The following is a 7,916-nucleotide window of genomic DNA, read 5'->3' on the forward strand; positions in this document are numbered from 1 at the left end:
TAAAATAAAAAATTACAAAATAAAATTTTCTATTAAAAACCTACCACCAAAACAACAATAAAACCCCAACAAAATAAAACACACATAGCAAAAGCAAATAACTGGCTACTCAAAAAGTCTTACAGAGAACTTCTCCCAAACAATCAAGATACAAATTATACAAATCTACATCTCTCTTTCAGAGAATGGGAATGGGGAATTCATTGGCTCACTTTATGTAACCAGTATAACCTTTATGCCAAACTCATACAAAAGCAGGATGACAGAGGGAAACTATAGGCCAATGTTGATTAATAAACATAGATGCAGACATCCTAATTAAAATATCAATAAATCCAGCTTGTTTTATATTAAAAAGTTACATCACGACCAAGTTAGGTCCATTCCAGATATGCAAGAATGGCTTAATGTAAAATAATCTATTAATATAATTCACAACTTTGATAAATTAAAGGAGAAAAATCTAAAATTACCTATTGAGTTATGCAAAAAAATTGCTAAAATTTAAACCTCGATCAAATTAATCATGCAAAAAATAATGAGACATATAGAACTAGAGGAAACATCCTCAGCCTAATAAATGTTAACTACCAACATTGGTTAACTTCCCTGCACCAAGATTGCAATAAGGTTTTTGTAGTTAACATGTATTAGTTAATAAATGTAATTAGTTAACTGCAAAATATTTTCAGCCTTCTCTTTAACATCACACAAAATGAGATTAGTCATTATTATGACTTAGGTATGTGCTGGAGAAGCAAACCTGTTCACTAAGTAGAACAAATAAAAGATTTATGAATTGGAAAGAATGAAAAAACGGTGTTATCTGGAGATGGTATGACACTCTAGGGTCAAGAGATTCTACAAACGAGTTGTTAGAAATAAGTTGGGGGCAGTGGCTCATGCCTGTAATCCCAGCACTTTGGGAGGAGGCTGAAGTGAGAAGATCGCTTGGGTCCAGGAGTTCAAGTCCAGCCTGGGCAACATGGTGAGATCCCCATATCTACAAAAAGTACAAAAAAGAAAAAGAAAAGTTAGCCAGGCATGGTGACACATGCCTGTAGTCCCAGGTACTCAGGGGTGCTGAGTCAGGAGGATTGCTTGAGCCTAGGACGCCAAGGCTGCAGTGAGCTATGAACACGCACTCCAGCCTGGGTAACAAAGCGAAACCCTGTCTCAATTTAAAAAAAAAAAAAACAGAAATAATAAGATAGTTCCAGAATTGTAGTGCTATAAACTATCTATAAACAATTAAGAGGTCAACTTTAAAAGTCTAATTTACAATAACATTATAATTATGAAGTAACTAAGAATAAATCAAAAAAGCTTGTTTAAGTAAAACGCTATTTGAAACATTACAATATCTGAACGAACGAAGAGATGCACGATGCTTCTTCATAGTGCCATATAGTGTATGCACATGTGCTGGAGCCCCTAAAAAATATTCAGCAATATTCACTGCAGACGTATTATGTCCTGGTGTTCCAGGTGACTGAAATGCAGCTACAATCTATATATCTTAAAAAAAAATACCCCACATGTGCAAAAGTCACCCCTACAAAATTATTCATAGCAGCATTATTTGCAATTAATTTTTAAGTACATTTATATCAAAAGCAGAATCAATCAATGCTGTTAGATTTATATAATAATGTCCTACATAGGACTAAAAAGCATTGAATTCCAGGGCTATCTGCATTGACCTGGACAATTATCGGAAGTACCATAAAAACAGAAAGTGGGTGAACTAATCACATGGATAAAAAATTTACAAACATTTAAAATCTTACTACATCATTAAGAGATACATATATGTGTAGTGCACAATTTACATTGTGGTTGGGACTGAGAATCCCCAAAGTTCAGGAGAGGCTACTCTGGGGTGAAAGAATTAAAATTGAGGATGAGAGCCTGGGCGCGGTGGCTCACACCTGTAATCCCAGCACTTTGGGAGGCCAAGGTGGGCGGATGATGAGGTCAGGAGATCAAGACCATCCTGGCTAACATGGTGAAACTCGGTCTCTACTAAAAATACAAAAAATTAGCAGGGCATGGTGGCGGGTGCCTGTAGTCCCAGCTACTTGGGAGGATGAGGCAGGAGAATGGCGTGAACCCGGGAGGCAGAGCTTGCAGTGAGCCGAGATGGCACCACTGCATTCCAGTCTGGGTGACAGAGCAAGACTCTGTCTCAAATAAATAAATAAATAAATAAATAAATAAATAAATAAAATGAGGACGAGAACACACAGAGATATGCAATTATCTGTTTTATTGTCCGAAAATTAAAAATAAAGATGGAAAGGAAAATCTCACAAGAAAATATAGCAGAATATTATGTTTAACAAAGCTGGAGTTGATTATATGTGTCCTATTATTTACTATACTTTTTGTAAACTTGAAACAATGTTTAATAAGGAGAAGGAAGGCAGGAAATGGAGATCAGGGGAAGGAAGAGGCATGGGGAGTGGGGCAAGGAAGAGACTGAAGAGATAAAGTCAGGAACCAGATGGTACCGGGACCCTCAGCACATCATTCAGAAAGAAGAGTGTTTTGTATTGCAGTTGATCCATTGCTGAAAACCTCTACATCATACTGACTTGCGTTGCATTTTAGATTTTCTTAGCCATTTTCTTCTCTACTTTACATCCATAAAGATCTGAGGCTTCTTTGAAAAGAGAACATTCATTTAAACTAGGCATTCTTTATTCAAATAATCTGTGTGCTACTGTGTGTGCTGGTCTAGCCAGCAAGGTCAGGGCTGAGCAAGCAGACCAGAGTTCCCGCCAGCGAGGGAGCTCTGCAATAGATGAGAAAATCATGGTTTCACAAGTCAGCTGCAGAGAGCGCCAGCCACGTGCAGCCACCGGATTGTGGTGCTGCTACTGAGAATCTAAGGTAGGCAGTTGGGAAAGACTTCTCCAAGAATTTGACACTTGGCCGTGATCCTGAAGATAAGAGTCGGCCATAAGAAGTTACTAGGGAAGATCATCCAAGCCAAAGAAAAGGAAAGTGCCAGCCCCTTGAAAGGATGTGAGTCAGAGCCGAGTCACCCCAAGAAACGGGCTGAAGGCTAGGAAGGCTCCCCAGGAGCAAGCAGAGAAGAGCATTGTGGGAGAGAGGCCAGCAGGCAAATGAAGAGGTGATGGGAGACCCGGGAGCAACAGTGAAGCGTTCCACCTGAGTTGTAACAGCAGTAGGCAGTCTAGAAGGTCTTCATAGTTGAGAAAGAGTTCCACAGGTAGAGATGGGAGAAAAGAAAGCACCAGAGAATGAGAATGGCAGGAGTCCCCGTGGGGAGCTTGCCAGAGCCCATGGTCCTGCCTGGCTAGAGCCTGGGCAGTGAGCGGAGATGCAGAGAAAAAGCATTTGTAAAACAGGCGGGGTTCAGACATCATGTGCCATAACCCACATGCCTAATTAAAAATGCAATATGAAAATGGGATTAAACTTTAATTAGGTGGACTCATTGAGCTGTTTCTGAAAATCTTAGAAAATTTTAATTCTGGAGGGAATTGCACAACCACCTCATTTTTCAGATGGAGGAACAAGGGCATAAACAGAACGGTGATTCACACACACACAGAGAGAAAGATGATTTTGGATGGGTGAGGGAGATTCCAAGACATAGTTACCACGCACCCAGCACTCACTCCCTCTCAGCGCTGTCCTGTCTTCACCTCTATTAAGCAGCTTGGGCCTCATGGCAGCCAGGTGAAGGAGACGCTGCTTTGCTTGCCGTTTTTGCAGATAGGGAAACTCAGGTCCCAGAGGACTGGGTCAAAGTCTTGTGGCTGGCAAGTGATAAATCCAGGTAGATGGGAGGTGCTCAGCCATTAGCCTTCTCAGATGAGTTATTTCCTTCTTCCTTTATGAAAATAAATACCCTGGAATGTATTTTTAGGAGCAAAGACTCTGAATCTAAAAGGCCAAATATATTTACTTGATCAGTTCACCAAACGTCCCACTTAAATTAAAAATCAGACATTTTTTGGCATTGTGCAATCTAACAAAAAAAACTAGACTGAAGTTTTAACTGGTTGTGAAAGTGATGTAGACGTAGCCTGGCACACACAGAGAAAAGCGTTCACATAGAATTTATCCTCAGCACCATCTGGGAAACCTCAGTGAGATTTATTTCAGAGTTATAAAAAGATACAGGAACATAATGGATCTTTGCCAAACTCAAAAAATGAGCTCTGCTTTCGTAGTTACTCTCCCACTGGGCATCTTCCTCCGTATCAGGGCACATTCTTTATTCTTGTAGGACCTTCAGGTAGCATTTACCAGGCAAACTCAGTAGCAGCTGCTGGGAGAAGGGTCTTCCCGTCCTTAAGCAATGATGTTTCCTAAACATTACAACAGCCAAGAGGCTAATCCCTGATGTGGGGTCCACTGTAGCCAAACCCCATACCAGCCTACAAAGACAGAACTAACAGTATGCAGATGCTTCTCCCAATTCCATATACAGTAGATGTGATATTTATAACATTATAAGAAAACGCGTGTGTGACTCTGCTTTTTACAAAAGACAGTAAGGGTCTGTCCACTTTCCATTTTGCTTTGGTTACATCTTGCTGGGTGACTTCTAATCTGGAGATCACCAAGTCATTTCAGAAATCCGAGTCTGACCTCATGACAACTGGGACAGCTGTGTATAATGTGAGTAAATCAGGTGTACAATATGCCCAAGAAAATAGGTGGCTGCAAAACTGCTTGCATATTTAAATTATTTATCAGTAGTAGAGATAAAGCAAATAATAATAGTAATAATACCTTATTAGCCAGAGAAACAAAAACAGGGGATATAACACATGGGGTTGTTTGCCATGGTGCAAATGACTGCAAGAGAAAAAGGGAGGGGTTACTGAGCAGGCAAAAAGGATGCTGACACTCAGGGTCAGGAGAGCTGGCACCCCTGCACCTGCTGCTGGAGACACTGCCACACTCAGCTCTTTGTCCCCAGGGCAGGGTAGCTTCCAACCAGTGGGCCAATAAAATGACGGTGCTGACTCTGCCACCCAAACTTTCTCAGTCTGGATCCCTAACACCCTTGGTGCTGCCAAGCCAACCACCAGCACCTGTCCACAAGGTGGCAGCAGAGCAGGAAGCGTTTCCCCTCTTGCCTTTCCATCTTCCTATTGGCAGATCCTAACAAGGACCAACTGGCAAGGGAGCCAGTGATGGGAAGTGCTGACCCCACCCAGCAGTAGAGAGCAGAGCCCCCAGGCAGGGGATTCAGGAACAGCAGGCAAATGGCCCACAGACAAACCCAATGTGTTCGCCACTCACTGTGTGGCACACACCACATGGGGTCTAATTCATTCAGTCCTCCCTGCTGCTCTGAGCTGGGCGCTGTATTACTCCCATTCTAAAGATGAGAAAACTAAGTCAGAGGAAAATCCATTTTCCCAAGTCCATGCAGCTAGTCAGTGATTGAAGCAGAACCAGACACATAGCGCTAAAGTCCAGCACCAGCCTGCCCGGTCTTAATATCTGTTCCTATTTTTTCTTGTTTATTTATTTATTTATTTATTTATTTATTTATTTGTTTTTTTATTTTTTGAGACGGAGTCTCACTCTGTCACCCAGGCTGGAGTGCAGTGGCACGATCTCGGCTCACTGCAAGCTCCTCCTCCAGGGTTCACGCCATTCTCCTGTCTCAGCCTCCTGAGTAGCTGGGACTACAGGCGCCCGCCCCACGCCTGGCTAATTTTTTGTATTTTAGTAGAGATGGGGTTTCACCGTGTTAGCCAGGATGGTCTCGATCTCCTGACCTCGTGATCCTCCTGCCTCAGCCTCCCAAAGTGCTGGGATTACAGGCGTGAGCCACCGCGCCTGGCTCCCTATTTTTTCAATTAAAACGTAATTATTCACTTGGCACCCAAATCATGGTTTCTAACAGGATTCTCCAATAAAAGGAAGTGGGGCTCTCTAGAGAAATGGCTTATTGTACGACTTGAGCAGCAAAGATGAGCCTGGAGTATCTTACGATGCCAGAAAGCAGGGAAGTGCTAAGCACACACACAAAAGCATACAGCCATACACAGCCACACACACACAACCATGCACAACCATACACAACCCCACACAACGACACACAGAGCCACACAATTATACAAAGCACACACAACACATACAAACATACACACAACCCCTCACACACAATCATATACAACCATACACAACCCCACACTATCATACACAACCCCATACACACAATCCCACATCTTACAAAGCACACACAGTCAGACACACAACCATACACAACCATATACACACAACCACTCACAACCACATATAACCATATACACACAACCACTCACAACCGTATACACACAGCCTCTCACAACCACACACACAACCATACACAAGCCCCCACACACAATCCCATGCAATCATACAAATCACACACACAACCACACACACAACCATACACAACCATATATACAAAACCACTCACACAAACACACAACCCCACACAACCCCAACCATACACAACCCCACACACATACAACCCCACGCAATCATACAAATCCCACACAACCACACACACAACCATACACAACCCCCACACACACTAACCCAATCATAGAAATTACAACCAGACACACAACCATACACACCCAGCCACACACATACACAACCATATACGCACAACCACACACAACCACATATAACCATATACACACAACCACTCACAACCGTATACACACAGCCTCTCACAACCACACACACAACCATACACAAGCCCCCACACACAATCCCATGCAATCATACAAATCACAGCACACAACCACACACAACCATACACACAAAACCATACCCAACCACACACAACCATTCCCACACAACCACACCCAACCATACCTAAACACACACACACACATAACCATACACAACTTCACACATGCACAGCCACACACAACCACACAGACATATGTGACTATTGATAGGGGCATGCCAAGGGAACACAGGGGCCAACTAGATGAGCCAGGACAGTTTGAGGAGGGGACAGATCAAGAAGCATCAGATCGTCACCCGCGTAGACAATAAATAGCCCTGAGTCCACACAGAGAGAAGTCAGTGATGGAGTAGGCAGGCGAACCGGAGAACAGACACACCTCCCAGGTAGAAGAATTCCAAAAGTGATTGCTGACCTCGGTCCTCAGGGAGCTGGCACATCACTCCCCACCCTTTACATGCCTTCGCTCCAAATTGTCCCCTGTGGAACAGGGTCGGGGGTGGCTGCACCTGACACACCCCACCTGGGCAGGTGAGTAAGGTCAGCACAGGCAGAGATACAATGCGTTGCTGGACGCAGCCTCTGCAGGATGTGATGAGAACCGTGCCTCAGCTCCATGGTCTTCCTCCCCTGCACACAGCCTCGTCTATGCCTGCGGCATCTGAGCCTCCGCTGCAAGATGGCCTTCATGCGTTGGCTCAGCATGGGACTGGCCAGGTAACACTGTGGGCAGCCCTGGAACCACTCTGGTTCCTTCCCAACCAAGAACATGTATATCTGTGACTCAATCCCACCCCACCCGCCCAGTAGCTCCCTCAATTCCTCTCCTTCCTTGGGGTGTGGTCACAGACAAGGGACCAGCAGTCACTGACTCCCCATCGTAGGGCTGTCTGATGAAAAGGAGTTTTACGACAAATAATCGTTATCTCTCAAAAAGTAGTCTCCTTAGAAATACGACATAGACTGTTCCCTGTGTCACGTGCTTTTTTTTTTTTTTTTTTTTGAGATGGAGTCTCCCTCTGTTGCCCAGACTGGAATGCAGTGGCACAATCTTGGCTCACTGCAACCTCCGCCTCCCGGGTTCAAACAATTCTCCAGCCTCAGCCTCCCTAGTAGCTGGGATTACAGGCACCTGCCACCGCACCCAGCTAATTTCTGTATTTTTAGTAGAGAC

The sequence above is a fragment of the Rhinopithecus bieti genome, unplaced genomic scaffold (assembly GCF_001698545.2).
Source record: "Rhinopithecus bieti isolate Rb0 unplaced genomic scaffold, ASM169854v2 scaffold_84002, whole genome shotgun sequence".
NCBI lineage: Eukaryota > Metazoa > Chordata > Mammalia > Primates > Cercopithecidae > Rhinopithecus > Rhinopithecus bieti.